At 38.9% G+C, this 15,309-nt stretch overlaps 1 protein-coding gene and 1 pseudogene across 1 annotated transcript in view; one reads left to right on the top strand and one right to left on the bottom strand.

Moving 5' to 3' along the window:
- Positions 1–15,309, bottom strand: part of LOC126236355 (UPF0193 protein EVG1 homolog) — a 333,107-nt gene that overhangs the window by 287,861 nt on the left and 29,937 nt on the right. The gene's annotated exons all lie outside the window — the stretch shown is intronic.
- On the top strand, positions 10,229–10,347 carry LOC126237982 (5S ribosomal RNA; annotated as a pseudogene).

Genomic DNA, 15,309 nt, shown 5'->3' with positions numbered 1-15,309 from the left:
AAATCGATTTCACTGAACGCATTCCTATTAAATGGTACTATACCTGTGCAGTGAAACCCTGCTGCAATGGTTTTGGGAGTTACAGCAAGTGGCAGTTCTTCCCTTACAATTAAAGGGATGCCATAAATTGACATGGTCTTTCCCAGATGATTCTTCATCCAGTTGTCAGCAAAGGAATTCACCATCTTTTTAAATGTACCTTAAACTGAACGGTCTAGAAAAAAAAAAAAGTTCAAATGTGTGTGAAATCTTACGGGACTTAACTGCTAAGGTCATCAAATGGTTCAAATGGCTCTGAGCACTATGGGACTCAACATCTTAGGTCATAAGTCCCCTAGAACTTAGAACTAATTAAACCTAACTAACCTAAGGACATCACACACACCCATGCCCGAGGCAGGATTCGAACCTGCGACCGTAGCAGTCCCGCGGTTCCGGACTGCAGCGCCAGAACCGCTAGACCACCGCGGCCGGCTAAGGTCATCAGTCCCTAAGCTTACACACTACTTAACCTAAATTATCCTAAGGACAAACACACACACACCCATGCCCGAGGTAGGACTCGAACCTCCGCCGGGACCAGCCGCACAGTCCATGACTGCAACGCCTTAGATAGCCTTTTTTTTTAATATCATTTTATCGGTTTTATTCGTTGCATCTGCTCGGGGCGGACGTCGGGGGGTGGACGTCGTAAGACATACGTTTAAGTTCGTTGTTGATCGATTAACTCAAGTTTTTTTTTGTTACAGAGGGCAGCTAACCCTCTGACCGAACACGCTGAGCTACCGTGTCGGTAGACCGCTCAGCTAATCCTGCGCGGCTGAACGGTCTAGAGGCTGCATCCTGTGTGTACAGTGCGATGGGAATGTCAACATAACAATCCCCTTGCTTTTGTAAAAATTCACGCTTCTGATGGATATATGAGATTCGTGATTGTCGAGAAGCAGTAAACATTTGTGCTCAGGACTTGGTTTAGCAAATTTTAGCAACATCATCTGCCGCAATTTGATATACAGTAGTAGGAGTTAGTTCTCTTATAGTCGTCCTAAACTGTGTTCGTGGCATAATTCCCTTAACGAAATAACTAAGTAAATAACGAGTCTGTTCAGTAATAACGAGTTTTTTTCAGCAAGACACTGCTACTTCTAAAAGTATCATACCTAATTTACTGTTCGCTAACGAAAAAAAACACGGGACCTGCAATTAACAATACTTTTTCAGTAACGGAGACGAAAGAAACACTGTTACTTTCGTCCCCAGCAGTAACGTTTCTTTTGTCCCCGACCACGCTTTTCTGTTTAATTGGTATTTTAGACACAATCTACACAAGTAATGAAAAAGTTGATAATGGTGGCATAAAACTGAACGTTTCATATAATTAAATTATTGCAGTAGACTTACGTTTACAGCGTAATGGCACCGTTATCAAGAGACTCTCCAATACTGGCCAACAATTGGTAGGCAGTTGGGAAACATGAAGGGAATTGAAGATAGATTCAATCTATCCACGAAAGCCTAGCAACAGAGTTTCAAGTACCAGCTGTAAGTGAAGGATCTAGAGATATAAATAACACCCCCATATATTGTGAAGGAAGGGTTAGCACAATTATAGCCTGTACCATACAGAGGGATTTCAGCCGTCTTTCTGTGCTCGACACATGAATGGAACGAGAAGAAGCCCTAATAACTGGTGTAAAAGGAGGTACAATCTGCAGTGCACTTCACACTGATTTGCAGAGTATATACACTGGCAGGAAAAAATCACAACACCAAAAAATAATTAATATAGAGTAATGAAATTTCGGGACTACGTTTGTCTGGGTAACACATATATGTGGTTAACGTCTCAAGATCACAAGTTAATGTAAGCACAAGTTAACGTAAGCACATATTGGCCAATGCTTCCTCCTTGATCCAAGAATGACTGTGTTGTACCTTGGACAGTGCACACATCAAAAAAAAGTTTGGCTTCACCCCAGTTCCCAGAACTCCTGAAGATAGATGTTAACTGTGGATATTGTGTCACAGACACAAGCCCTTTGACTGTTCAGAGGTGTCACTAAAACCGCCAAAAGATGTAAACAATCGTGCATGAGCAGCATCTATTAGACGGAGGGGATCTGACAGCTGTTCGGTTCCAGTCATTCCACCAGGAAGGAGGTACAGGGCTCATGTTGCCTGTAGTTCAACCATGACTAGATGGTCAATACCACGGTTTGGTCGTGCCTGCATTGTTACTTTCTGCCAGTAAGGGCTCTCAACAAGGAAGTGTCCAGGTGTCTCAGAGTGAAACAAAGTGACGTTGTTCGAACATGGAGGAGATACAGAGATACAGGATCTGTTGATGACATGCCTCGCTCAGGCTGCCCAAGGGCTACTATGCATTATGGCATGGAAGAAACCTGACAGCAACGACACAATCTTGAATAATGCTTTTCATACAGCCACAGGATGTCGTGTTACGACTCAAACTGTGCACAATAGGCTGCATGATGCACACCTTCACTCCCAACGTCCACGTCAAGATCCATCTTTGCAACCACAACACCATGCAGCATGCTACAGATGGGCCCAACAACATGCTGAATGGACCACTCAGAATTGGCATCACATTCTCTTCACCGATGAGTGTTGCATATGCTTTCAACCAGACAATTGTCAGATACATGTTTGAAGGCAACCCGGTCAGGCTGAACGCCTTAGACACACTGTCCAGTGAGTGCAGCAAGTGGAGGTTCCTTGCTGTTTTGGAGTGGCATTATGTGGGGCCAACATACGGCGCTGGTGGTCATAGAAGGCACCGTAATGGCTTTATTAAATGTGAATGCCATCCTCCGAGTGATAGTGCAACCATATCAGCTGCATATTGGCGACGCTTTCGTCTCCATGGATGTCAATTCGCGCCCCCATCATGGACATCTTGTGAGTGACCTCCTTCAGGATAATGACCTGGCTCAAATAGAGTGGCCAGCATGTTCTCTAGACATGAACCCTATCGAACATGCCTGGGATAGATTGAAAAGGGCTGTTTATGGATGATGTGGCTCACCAACCAATGAGGGGCCTATGCCGAATCGCCATTGAGGAGTGGGACAATCTGGGCCAACAGTGTCTTAATGAACTTGTGGATAGTATGTCACAATGAACACAGTCATGCATCAATGTAAGAGGACGTGCTCCTGGGTATTATTGGTACTGGTGTGTACAGCAATCTGGACCACCACCTCTGAAGTTCTCACTGTATGGTGGTACAACCTGCAATGTGTGGTTTTCATGAGCAATAAAAATGATGTAAATGATGTTTATCTTGATCTCTATTCCAATTTTCTGTATAGGTTCCAGAACTCTTGGAACCAAGGAGATGCAAAACTTTTTTTTTGATGTGTGTATTTTGGATCTAAGTTGTGGCGTGTTCCATCTATCTGGCAGTGACCATGGAATTCTTCAATTCCATTAAGTGATACATCTCTGGTGTGGAATGACCAAGCCCTTGTGCCACAAGCAGTAACAGGCGAGGCAGTTATACACACCTCTTCTCAGTCTAAAGACGTACAGTAACATTCAACCAGCAAAGGTAATGTTGCTATATTTGAAATAAACGAAGTTTAATAGTTCATCTTGCCCATAATTACTAAAATTGTTTTTGGATTTGTGGTAAGAACATTTTTTATACATTCATTAATGTATGAATGTACGTATGTAATGTTAGAATTGACATTCTTTTATACAGTTTGGGGTTGCATGATGGTTTGCAGTATGCTACTTAGAATATACGTCAAGTATTCAGCTTCCAGCTGAAAAGGAAGTTTTTAGAGACGTAGCACTTAAACCTAGCTTCTTCCAAGCTTGAAAAACTTTTTTGACTCCTACTGTCAACATCAGATCCTGCAAGTAAGAACAGATGTTAAATATGAACCTCACTCACTAAACCTATAACCTTAGAAAGTTAGTTCAGTGTAGCATACAGTAGGTGGCCATATTATTAGGGACAATACTCATATTTTTGTATTTTCTAATTTAATTGGGTTTCTCTAACATATGATGGACACATTTTGTGTGTAGAAAAGTACCCAGGTGTACTGAGTCATCTCCAAAACGTCTTTCAGGAAAACGGGTACAGCCACGGACAGGTGCCACTGGCTATATCTGGTGTGACATGCAAGAAACTCACCAACAGAGAAGATAACACCATCGAAGAAGAAAGCAAGAAACTTGTGTTTCTGCCTTTCTGTAGTACTGTGTCGGGAAAGATGAGCCAGCTCTTGAAGAGAAATAACATTTCATCGGTGTTCAGGCTCCCAGCAAAAATTTGACAGCTCATGACGCCTGTGAAGGATGATCTAGGGCGTAGAACGCCTGGAGTGTACAAAATACCATGTCAGTGTGCCTGTTACTATGTTTTCCAGACAGTACGCATTGTGGAGCAACACTAGAACAGGAGATGTGCTTACGCCTACGCTATCCAGAAAAATCAGCCGTGGCAGAACAAGCCTTAGAAAATGGACACCGAATTCTATTCGACAAAACATCTGTCATTATGAGGATGAAGGGATTTTGGAATAGCATCATAAAAGAAGCTATTGAAATAGAAACCTCTGAAAACACCATTAACGAGGACGGTAATTTGCAGCACAGCACAGCCTGGGAACTGGCCATCGCGAGGTTAAAACGGGCGTGACGGACGCGGGATGAAAGCATTACCATATATGGCGAGGAAGAGAGCACCAGTGATGTCACAGCCAGCAGTGCGGCTATATAATGACGTGGCCACAGCGACACAGCAATCATTCTTACCACTTGACCATGACTGAGGGGAGCTCGGTCAAAAGCTTGTGGGATTTTAACCAACTGACATGGCTGGAAGCCCGATAAAATTTTTTAATAAATTTCAGTGGTGGCTTGTGGCTACATATTCTGGGTGTTCACAAATTTTTAGTATCAAATAAATTTGAGAGTGTGAAATTAATAGCATCTGCTGTGTAACAGTTATGCTTACAAACAAGTTTATACAACTACAGCAACTGCCAGTAATAATAATAATAATCATTAATAATAATAATAATAATAATAATAATAATACAAAGACTTAAAGCCTGGAAAAAGTGGAACTCACATAAAACTGAAAACAACTTTGATGAATTTAAGCAAGCCAGAAAGAATGCCTCGAAAACTATTCGCAACACCAAGAGACAATATGAAAAACAACAACTGGACTCAATCGTAAAGAAATGCAACACGGCAGCTTGGTACAAAACATTCAACCAGAAACTCCGAGGATACCAGTCCCCTTGCCTAAACCTTATGAGAAATAATAAGACTCTCGCCACCAACAATACTGAAAACTGTGAAATCCTGGCTGAATATTTTGAGACACTCCTAAACTGCCAAACACCCATCCAGACTCTCAGTTTTACGCAACCAGAAACGTTACCAACACATTCAACACCTCCGACACGAGAGGAAATCACAAACATAATCAAAAATCTCAAAAACAGGAAAGCATGTGGAGAAGACACAATTACAGCAGAAATGCTCAAGCTTGGGGGAGAAACATCAGTAGAAGCACTACACAAAGAACCTGAACAAGTATGGGAAACCAAGAAAATCCCAAGTCACTGGAAAACTGCCCTAATTCACCCTTTGTTTAAAAAAGGTGACAAAAGGGATGTTAACAACTATCGTGGAATATCGCTTCTCCCAGTCCCATACAAAATTATATCAAAAGCCCTGCTCAATCGTGTATCACCAATTATAGAGAGAAAACTTGGAGAATATCAAGCTGGCTTCAGACCAGGAAGATCCTACGCCGAACAAATTTTTAATCTCAAAACAACAATGAACTATTTATCTACAAGGAGCAAGAAATATTTCATAACATTCATTGATTTCAAAAAAGCTTATGACTCAATCCATAGGGACACACTCATCAAAACACTTCGAGAATATGAAATAGATGAATCAACAATCACCATAATCAAAGAAACATTAACAAATACTACATCAAAAGTAAAATTCCAAGGAGAAATTTCACGGCATTTCGAAGTCAAAACCGGCGTCAGACAAGGAGATGCGCTGTCCCCGGTACTCTTCAACTGTTTTCTGGATAAAGTCATAGCAGAATGGAGAAAACTCACGCAAAAACATGGAGTTGAGAAAGTCCAAATTGGAGGGAAGTGCTACAAAGCCATTGAAACCAACTGTTTTGCCTTCGCTGACGATCTCGCCTGTTTAGCTTACACACAAAAAGACACAATAAAACAAATAGAATTACTTAAAGAAACTGCTGAAAAAGCAGGCTTGCAAATTTCATTTGAAAAGACAGAAATCATTACAAATATCAATAATCCACCAAAGAAAATAACTACGAAATACGGGAAAATACAGGTATCTAAACATTTTAAATATCTTGGTGAACTAATTCAGCCTGTGGCAAAAGGTCATCCAGCCTGCAGGGCTAGAATACAAAAACTAGAGACAGCAACTCACACTGCAGACAAACGTATTGAAAAAAATGTATATCCAAAAACATTAAACTCAGACACTACCAGACTGTCATTAGACCGCAGATACTATATGCATCAGAAACACTGGCAAATTTTACATACGCAGAACAGATAGAAAATCGTGAAAGAAGAATTGTGAGGACAATTCTTGGACACAGGAAAATAAGAGATGATCAAGGCAAGCCTGTATACAGACTAAAAAGCAACAAAGAAGTGTATACGAAGTGCAGCAAAATTACAGACGAAATTAGAAAAAGAAGATGCTCCTTTTATGCTCACATCATGAGGATGAACCCGAATAGGCTTACAAAACAAATATTTTCGAACATCGCAAATCTAAAAAATAAAAATTTATGGTTTATCAACACAGAAAGAGATCTAAAAGAAATGGACATAGATCAGGAAACAATATTTAACAGAAACCTTTTTAGAAAAAAAACTGAATTCATTCACGGGTTTCGGTGTGAAAATTAAGAAGACTTGTGGAACTAAATGGTCTGAAGAGAGAAAAGCCGCCTTCAGCGCAAGATTGAAAGAAGTGTGGACTGAGAGAAAGAAGACTTCCCAGAAGCGCAAGAAATAACTGTTTTCACGGTCTTTAACGGCCAAATTTGTATAATAATAATAATAATACACATAACTTGTCTGAAAAAGAAAAAAAAATGATTTTTGGGGAATATTGTTTTGTTTTGTACATAATTAAGTACAATTTAGGGAAAGAACGAAATAATGTTTAAACTTCCACTGCACCCCATCTTGCATTTTTGTGTGAGGGGAGTTTTTGTGTTTTTTTTATTTTTTCAGATGAATGTACAAGATCTTTATCACATGTAATAATCCATGCATTAACTTCTGGAACATTCTCACTTTGGTTCAAATGGCTCTGAGCACTATGGGACTTAACATCTATGGTCATCAGTCCCCTAGAACTTAGAACTGCTTAAACCTAACTAACCTAAGGACACCACACAACACCCAGTCATCACGAGGCAGAGAAAGTCCCTGACCCCGCCGGGAATTGAACCCGGGCGCGGGAAGCGAGAACACTACCGCACGACCACGAGCTGCGGACATTCTCACTTTGCACCTTGTGACATTCGCCTGCTTTATTTCTTCATTGATAGCCCTCGATGTCGGTGTACTGCATTGTTATACTGGCTGAAAGTTGGGGGTGGGGGATGGAAGTTCAAAACTGACTACTGTAAATGATGTAGCAGACAATTGCACAATTATTGAATTTCACAGTTCTTTACTTTCATTGTTCACAATACCCCAATATTACACAATTATATGGCCAGTTCACTGTTAGTAAATGTTGGTAAGCCTCATTAATAGGTTGCACAGGCAACATCAGTATACTGCTACAATAGTTTGCTGTTCAACATCAATGAGCAGTAAAATCCTAACCACACAGCTCACAGTTCTTGCAGAATAATACGGTATATGTGACACTTTTTTTTCAAATAAATTAAACAGACATTGTCATTAACTGTTCTAACACATGGCCTATTTGTGTTACACTTATTCCACTGTTAAGTTGATGCATTGTTGTTAATCTAACAAATACATGTTTCACATCTGAAAATCGGCCGTGAACTGACTGTCTCGGGACTGAAAATTGGTCCTTTGTATATCCTCACAATAATAGGCACTGAGAATATACATTATTTGATGTTTAAGTTACATAAATAAACTGAATACATTGAAAAATTCCTTCTTTTTAACAGTTCCTTCTTCCACAAAGGTTGGCCAGTTATTTGTTTAAATAATGAAATTAACTGATATAGTTATACAAACAATATTTTTGAAAAACCCGGTAATGATTTTGGAATTAATTAAGCACCAGCTTTGCTAATATGTTTTCGAATAGAGCCAAATAAGTACTGTAAATAAGAATCCTAGTAGTTCTTCCAAATGTTTATAATTAGTACAGAATTTGTTTTTGTTTATAAGTGAACAATAGAATCTAAGTCACGAAACAATTCCCCCTATAATGATTGTAGCAAAAGATATTAACTAGGAAAGGTCAAAATAAATTAGGAAATTAATTACATACAGAAAACTAAGCACAAAATCAGACCTGGTGCTATATTCCTTAAGGCTGAGGGCCAACCTTTCTCTTTTATGGAAATGCAGATTATAGTTAATGGTAATTAGGCAAAAATGAAAATAAATAAAATGAATTTAAGGAGGCAGATGGCAAAACAAGAGAGGAAGTAAAGAGATCCCTGTTTGCTTCCCCACAGCTTACACAACAATTTATGCTTATTATACACTTCTTTGTTAAATGTTTGCTTGTAGGCATGCTTATTTGATTTCATTCATTTTCTGAGTCAACCGATCTGGTCTGGAAGGCATTAGTTCCTTTGTGACTAACTTATCCTGATAATTTTCTTTTCTGTTAGGACTTAAAATGGATTCAACAGAGTTCGTGTTGACACTGCACACAAAAGCCAATTTCAGCATAGTAAACAAGCAACTCCAAACAAACAGCCATTTGCAAAAATGATTAAATTCAGGTAGTAATGTCTTCCAGCATGGTCACTAGACTAGAATGAAAATGAGGCACCCAGCACCCTGGGAACCAAAAGCACACCATTGTCGATCAAACATTTAAGTGAATGTCAGATGGACCAATGAGACAGCTTTTCATGAATGTTTATATATACAGTGTAGGCTTACATTAGATCAACAGATTTCAGAAGCACAAATAAATGCTACAATCTCACAATTGACAATGATGTGCTTAGTGGTTATCAGCACCTCAACTGAATTACTGTATGGTAAAATTTTAAAATTAATATACTATAGCTCATTCAGAAAACCACAAAATAGGTTTTTCTGTCAGTGTAACTATAACATATACTGACATCCACAACAATTTTACTATATAGTGAGTGACCAGGCATATCTGGGGATTGTGCTACTGTCTAAGGGGTTCTATGCCAAGCGAATGGGGATTCAAGTCTGCTGCAGTGTGTTACCACATGGTGGCATTGACATAAACTACTGGCATTGACGTAAACTTGTAGTTGAGTGGTAAGGGCTAGCTGTGCACACCAAGAACCGTGCATGTTGTTTATCAAATCTGTATGTATTTGTTTCATAAGGCAATTACATCATGCCAGTTGCGCATGCGCAGAAGCTCCTTAAAACATGCACAACTGAAGGTGTGCTCACAACCCTGGTGCCAAGTTTCATGAAGTCTAGACTAACAATGTAATGTAGTTCATTAGATTTAGTGTTGTGTATTTCACATTACTGGAGCTACATTATGTTTAATGGCAGACAAAGAAAAATAACCAAAAAAATGCTAGAGGTGTTAAGCCACAACTGGGCATTACGTTATATCAGCACATGCTGTCCATTTTGAAAGAGATACAAAATTTACCTAAATTTAAAATGAAACTAAAAGAATGCTTGTTTGATCACTAATTCTATTCTGTTTCTGAGTTTTTGGAGCACCAAGAAAATATCATGTAAGTGATCACATAATTATGCTTAATTCTTCTTGCAATCATCTTATTGTTTTTATAATTATGTTACCAATATTCAGCATGTATTGACTTGTGTGTGCTATATCAAACCTGACTTATCCTATATTGTTTATACAAACTATGTACCTAATCACAATTTACAGGATGAATAAGGAAATACAAAAATACAAAAAACAAATTGGTTGTAGGTCTCTTTATGTACTTTTTGTTTGTATCTTTATTCTATAAGCCAATGGCATTACCACAGTGGTAACACCTGTTCCCGTCAGATCACCAAAGTTAAGCACTGTTGGACTTGGCTAGCACTTAGATGGGCCACTGCCAGGGTCTGACAAGTGCTGTTGGCAAGCGGTATGTACTGAGCCCGTGTGAGGCCAATTGAGGAGCTACTTGATTCAGAAATAGTGATCACTGGTCATGAAAACTGACAACAAATGAGAGAGTGATGTACTAACCACATGCCCCTCCAGATCTGCATCTGGTGATGCCTAAGGGGTGAGGATGATACGGCAGCCAGTCAGTACTGTTGGGCCTTCAAGGCCTGTTTGGACAGTGCTTGTTTTTTATTTGTGTTTTATTGGTATCATAAAAACAACAAAACATGTAGTCAAAACCTTTTTTAAAATTTTTCATCATAGTAATACTAGCACTGACGAAAATCTAATAAAATAGATTTCAGTATTTAGTGATGCCATTCTGTGCTGCAATAAGAGCCTCTATGCACCAGGGCATTACTGCTCAATATAGCTTTGCATTTTCTTGGCGTTTGGAGTAGTGATGCCATTCTCTGATAAGAGATGGTAGTCATTTCCTTTGCAGACACCCATTTGGAGAGCTCCCACATGTTTTCTATGGGGTTCATGTATAGTGAATTGCCTGACCAAGGCAAATCAGTAACTTTTTTTCAGCTGTGTGTACAGTAACCCTTCTGTCTTTGTGGCACAGTGCTAAATCATGCATAAAAATTATATTGTCATCATAAGGGAACCATTCATTGAGCTATGGCAGTGACTTGGTTACTAGTGCTTGCTTGTACTGGACTTGTTTCATTGCTCTTTCTATGATATATAGGTGCCCTCTGCCTTTGGCTGAGATGAGAGACTACGCCATGACACTAACCAGGTGTTTAACCCTCTCCATAATTCAACATGTGTGGAATTATTCTCCAGGGTGTTGTCTGAAAAAAGAACTTCTATCAACAAAAATTTTGATTTGTTGGAGAAGCACATCTGTAAAATATTAGAATTAACAGTAGAAAATCATTAATGATTAAAAAAAGAAGAAAACACTTTCTGAAGAGGCCTTGAAGGCCCAACTGTATGGGCTGGCCACTGTATCATCCTCAGCCCTTAGGTGTCACCAAATGGAGATACGGAGGGGCATGTGGTCAGCACATAACTCTCGTGGCTGTTGTCAGTTTTTGTGACTGGTGCCATTACTTCTCAGTCATCAATGATATATTACACTAATCAAAAAATTTATATATGCCCAAATCTATAGTCCTGCAACAGTCACATTTCGGTGTTGCCTAACCCACTGCGGTAATTTCTTCATTATGGTGTCAATGAGCCATGGTTGTTGGGTAGGCCAACGACCAATCAGATTCTCTTTGACCAACCACCTCTTGGACCACCCATTTCAAAACTTTATACCCTTTTTGTTCATCATCATAGTCAAACGATGATTTTCAAGGCAGATCTCCAAGACTTTCTAGTTGGTACAAGGAAAGGTGATCATTTTTCTGCCATATTTTCCTGCATGATCTTCTTTGAGAGGTTTTTTATTGTCCATTTTAATTTTAATTTGGTTGATGATACACTCTGAAACCCCTGTGATAGTTATTTTATCTCTCTAGGAATGTGTGGAAAACAATAAGAACATATATATTCTTCTAAATTTTCTTGGACAAGTATCCGAAGCCATGCTCTTCCTAAAAATAAGCAAATTTGAGGTTATCATGTTGAACCATTAACAAAAATTTAAATTCATCAATAAAACTTACCAAAAATATTGTAATAAGAATCATTACATATTTTCTGATTATTTTAGATATGGAAATTAGTGAAAAACAAATAGGCAATATTAAAAATGGCAATACACTTTTTAATGAGCAGAAACCAAATGAGAGGAAATATCACATAATTGGCAAATGACGTATGTCTCCAGTAGCAATAATGGTACCAGCAGCAATATCAAAACAAAACAATCCTTTGACAGACACTTTATTTGTTCAAACTGTTGTTTTAAACTATAAATTACATAAATGTGAGCACTGTCCCCGATAATTTGGCCACCCACTGTACTATAAACCATATGGTAAAGCAGGTTTTTAACTGCCAAGCGTTCATTTTTCTGATAATATATGTTTAACATGAGAGAGTGTGTTTAAAAATGTAAATACTACATATTAAATGACTAAGCATGACTTCAATAAGAAACATTTCACAATAATAAACTTAGCATTTTAAATTTTATATTTGCAGTTATAATTAAATGTGTTACATTTGTAAGAACTATGCCATTGGTGCATATGTCTATACTTGTAAAAATACTAAAATGATGAAACATGTTGAAATAAATTAATACATTATGGAGGGGCAGTTCCATCTTGGGGCTAGATCAGTAACTTGCATACATAAGATATGCAGAGCGTGAGACATTCTGCTTATGTGTAAATTGTTATTGCAATCAGGTTTAAAGAATCTTGAAGTCTCTTATCTAGTTGGACTGGGAACTGATGGCATCTAGGATAGATCTAAATGATGTAGACTGTACATAAAATAAGTTTTCAAGATGGTTCATTGTAATGTGTTTACATTGTACCCTAGTTGGTGGCCAGTTCTGATTTCACAATTCACAGTTTATGCAGGTAAAGGAAAGTGCATCTCCTTCTTAACACATAAGGAAGGAGAATCATACGGTTGTTAGGCAGCATCACAGGTTTAGTTGAAGTTCACAGTGGCATATTATATACAATGACAGAAACAAGACTGTAACAGTTTGCATAAAAGAACTCAAAATATTGTTACCAGAATTTATAATATTGTCACATAGGTAATGTTTGCAGATCATTTGTACTGTTGAGTTGAGCATTTACTAGTTCACCCAAAATCTTAAGACACCAAGGTATTGCACAGTTTCATATTCTTTGCATATATTCTATTGAGGTGAAGAATTTCACCTTAACTGACACAAAATGATTAGCATCAGGCTAGGAATAATAGGACTTCCACACTAAATGACATACTGATGTTGACTCTGTGTTCACCAGTCACAAACTTTAAAATGAACTGACATATGTACAGGGTGAGTCAGGAGGAATGGTACACATTCTGAGGGATGACATCATTAGTGAGACTGAACAGAAGACTTCATATGGACATGTGATCTATTCCGAATAGTTTCTGAGAAAGAACACATTAAACGTGCATTGCTATTTATTATTTGTATTACTCAAACATTGTCATTCTTTACAATGTACCATAGTGATGTAGAGGATGTGGAGACCAACAGTTTCATGTAGGACACTTGTGGTGTATCATTTCAGAAAACTACCACAAATTTGCCTACAAGAACTACCTAACCCACAAGCACATGCTTGTCATGTGAGATTTCCAATATTGTCTCACACTCTTCATGGAAACTATTAGTTCTAGAGAAAAAAATGAATAGGACCTTTTTAATTTAATGTAGTTTAATTTTGAGCTGTGATATGTTTTCACTGGAGAGTGCAGTTTTCAACTTATTCAGAAATAACATACAAAAGTAACATTAAATGTGTTCTATCTTGGAAACTATTCAGAATAGGGCATATGCGTATATGGAGTTTTTTATTCAGAATCACTATCACCCATCAAGAGCATACCTTTCCTCCTGACTCATGCTGCATATGTTATCACTATACCAGGCTAATGCGATCTGACTTATAGATATAAGAACATAGGCTTCCGTGGCCAGTGTCATAATGATTAAAATTCTTGTGGGTATTATGCTGTGTCATTGCTAAAAAACTAACAACAATAATAAACTAAAACTGACATTTGGGCCGAATTATAATGGCCTTCCTCAGGGCATGGCTGGTTTTACATGGGGATATGTGCTTCTATTTATTACAGTCTATTGATGTCTGACGTCACTGTTGTAAAACTTTTAGTTGGCCCTCTAATATGATTGGCTAGTTATGGCATAAGGGAAGATGGAAGGAAAGAGCCTATTTGTGGATGTCCATGTCGTCAACAATTGGTAGCTGTCCGCCATTCAGCGTTCGGCTTCTGGTCGGCAAGTTTTCCTCCTGGTGTGTGCAGAAGTAGACTGACAGTTGCTCTACAGCTGTTTGTGCAGATATGTTCATGTCCCGTGTAGCTTCTGCCCCGCGACTGCTTGCGGCCTGTTGCACTGGGATGGCTGGCAGCCAGGATGCCGGGAGTGTGTAGCCATCTTCTCTGTTGATGTTGTCAGGCTGCTTAATAATTTTGATCACCTCCTGTATTTTGCGTTCTCGCATCCACGATTCTTTCGCCAGTACTCGGGCTTCCTGGAACCTGATAGGTTGTCCACAGTCACGGTGGTGTTCCGCTATCGCCGATTTATTATGTTGTTGTAATCGTACTTAGCGTTCGTGTTCTGCTACTCGTAAGCTGACAGGTCTCCCTGTTTCTCCTATGTAGGCAGCTCTGCACTCACACTGTAGTTCGTAAACATCTGCAGTGTTAAGATTGTTGACTACATCCTTGGTGGAACCTATCCTTTCGTGGATCCCACGATTGCTTCAAAAAATCGGTTTGAGACCTCATCGGCAGAGGACATTGCCTAGCCATTCACTGACGCCTTTTACATATGGTAAGTGTACCAGTGGAAGCTTCTCTTCTTTGCCTTCTTCTCATGTTCTGCTCCCTTTGGTTTTAGCTACCTTTCTTATGATGTTGTCATCATAGCCGTTGGCACAAAACATGTGTTGTAGTTCCTTTAATTCTTCTTTGATGTTATTTTCATCCCTTATCCGGTATGCTCAGGCAGTTAACGTATGCAGAACAGAATACTTTTGAGCTGGGTGGTGGAGGCTCTCTGCATGCAGGTACCGATTAGTGTGCATTGGTGTCTGGTACACTTTGTGTCCCAGTTTACCTTTGGCAGCTCTGTATACTTCTACATCCAGAAATGGCAAGGTACCATTGTTTTCAGTCTCATGTGTGAACTTTATGTTTTTGTGCACGCTATTTAAGTGCTGGAGGAAGTTTCCCAGTTCCGATTCACCATGAGGCCGGATAACAAATGTGTCGTCCACATATCGTAGCCAACAACTGGGACAT

The sequence above is a fragment of the Schistocerca nitens genome, chromosome 2 (genome assembly GCF_023898315.1).
Source record: "Schistocerca nitens isolate TAMUIC-IGC-003100 chromosome 2, iqSchNite1.1, whole genome shotgun sequence".
Taxonomy (NCBI): domain Eukaryota; kingdom Metazoa; phylum Arthropoda; class Insecta; order Orthoptera; family Acrididae; genus Schistocerca; species Schistocerca nitens.
This window is presented reverse-complemented; position numbering and strand designations above follow the sequence as displayed.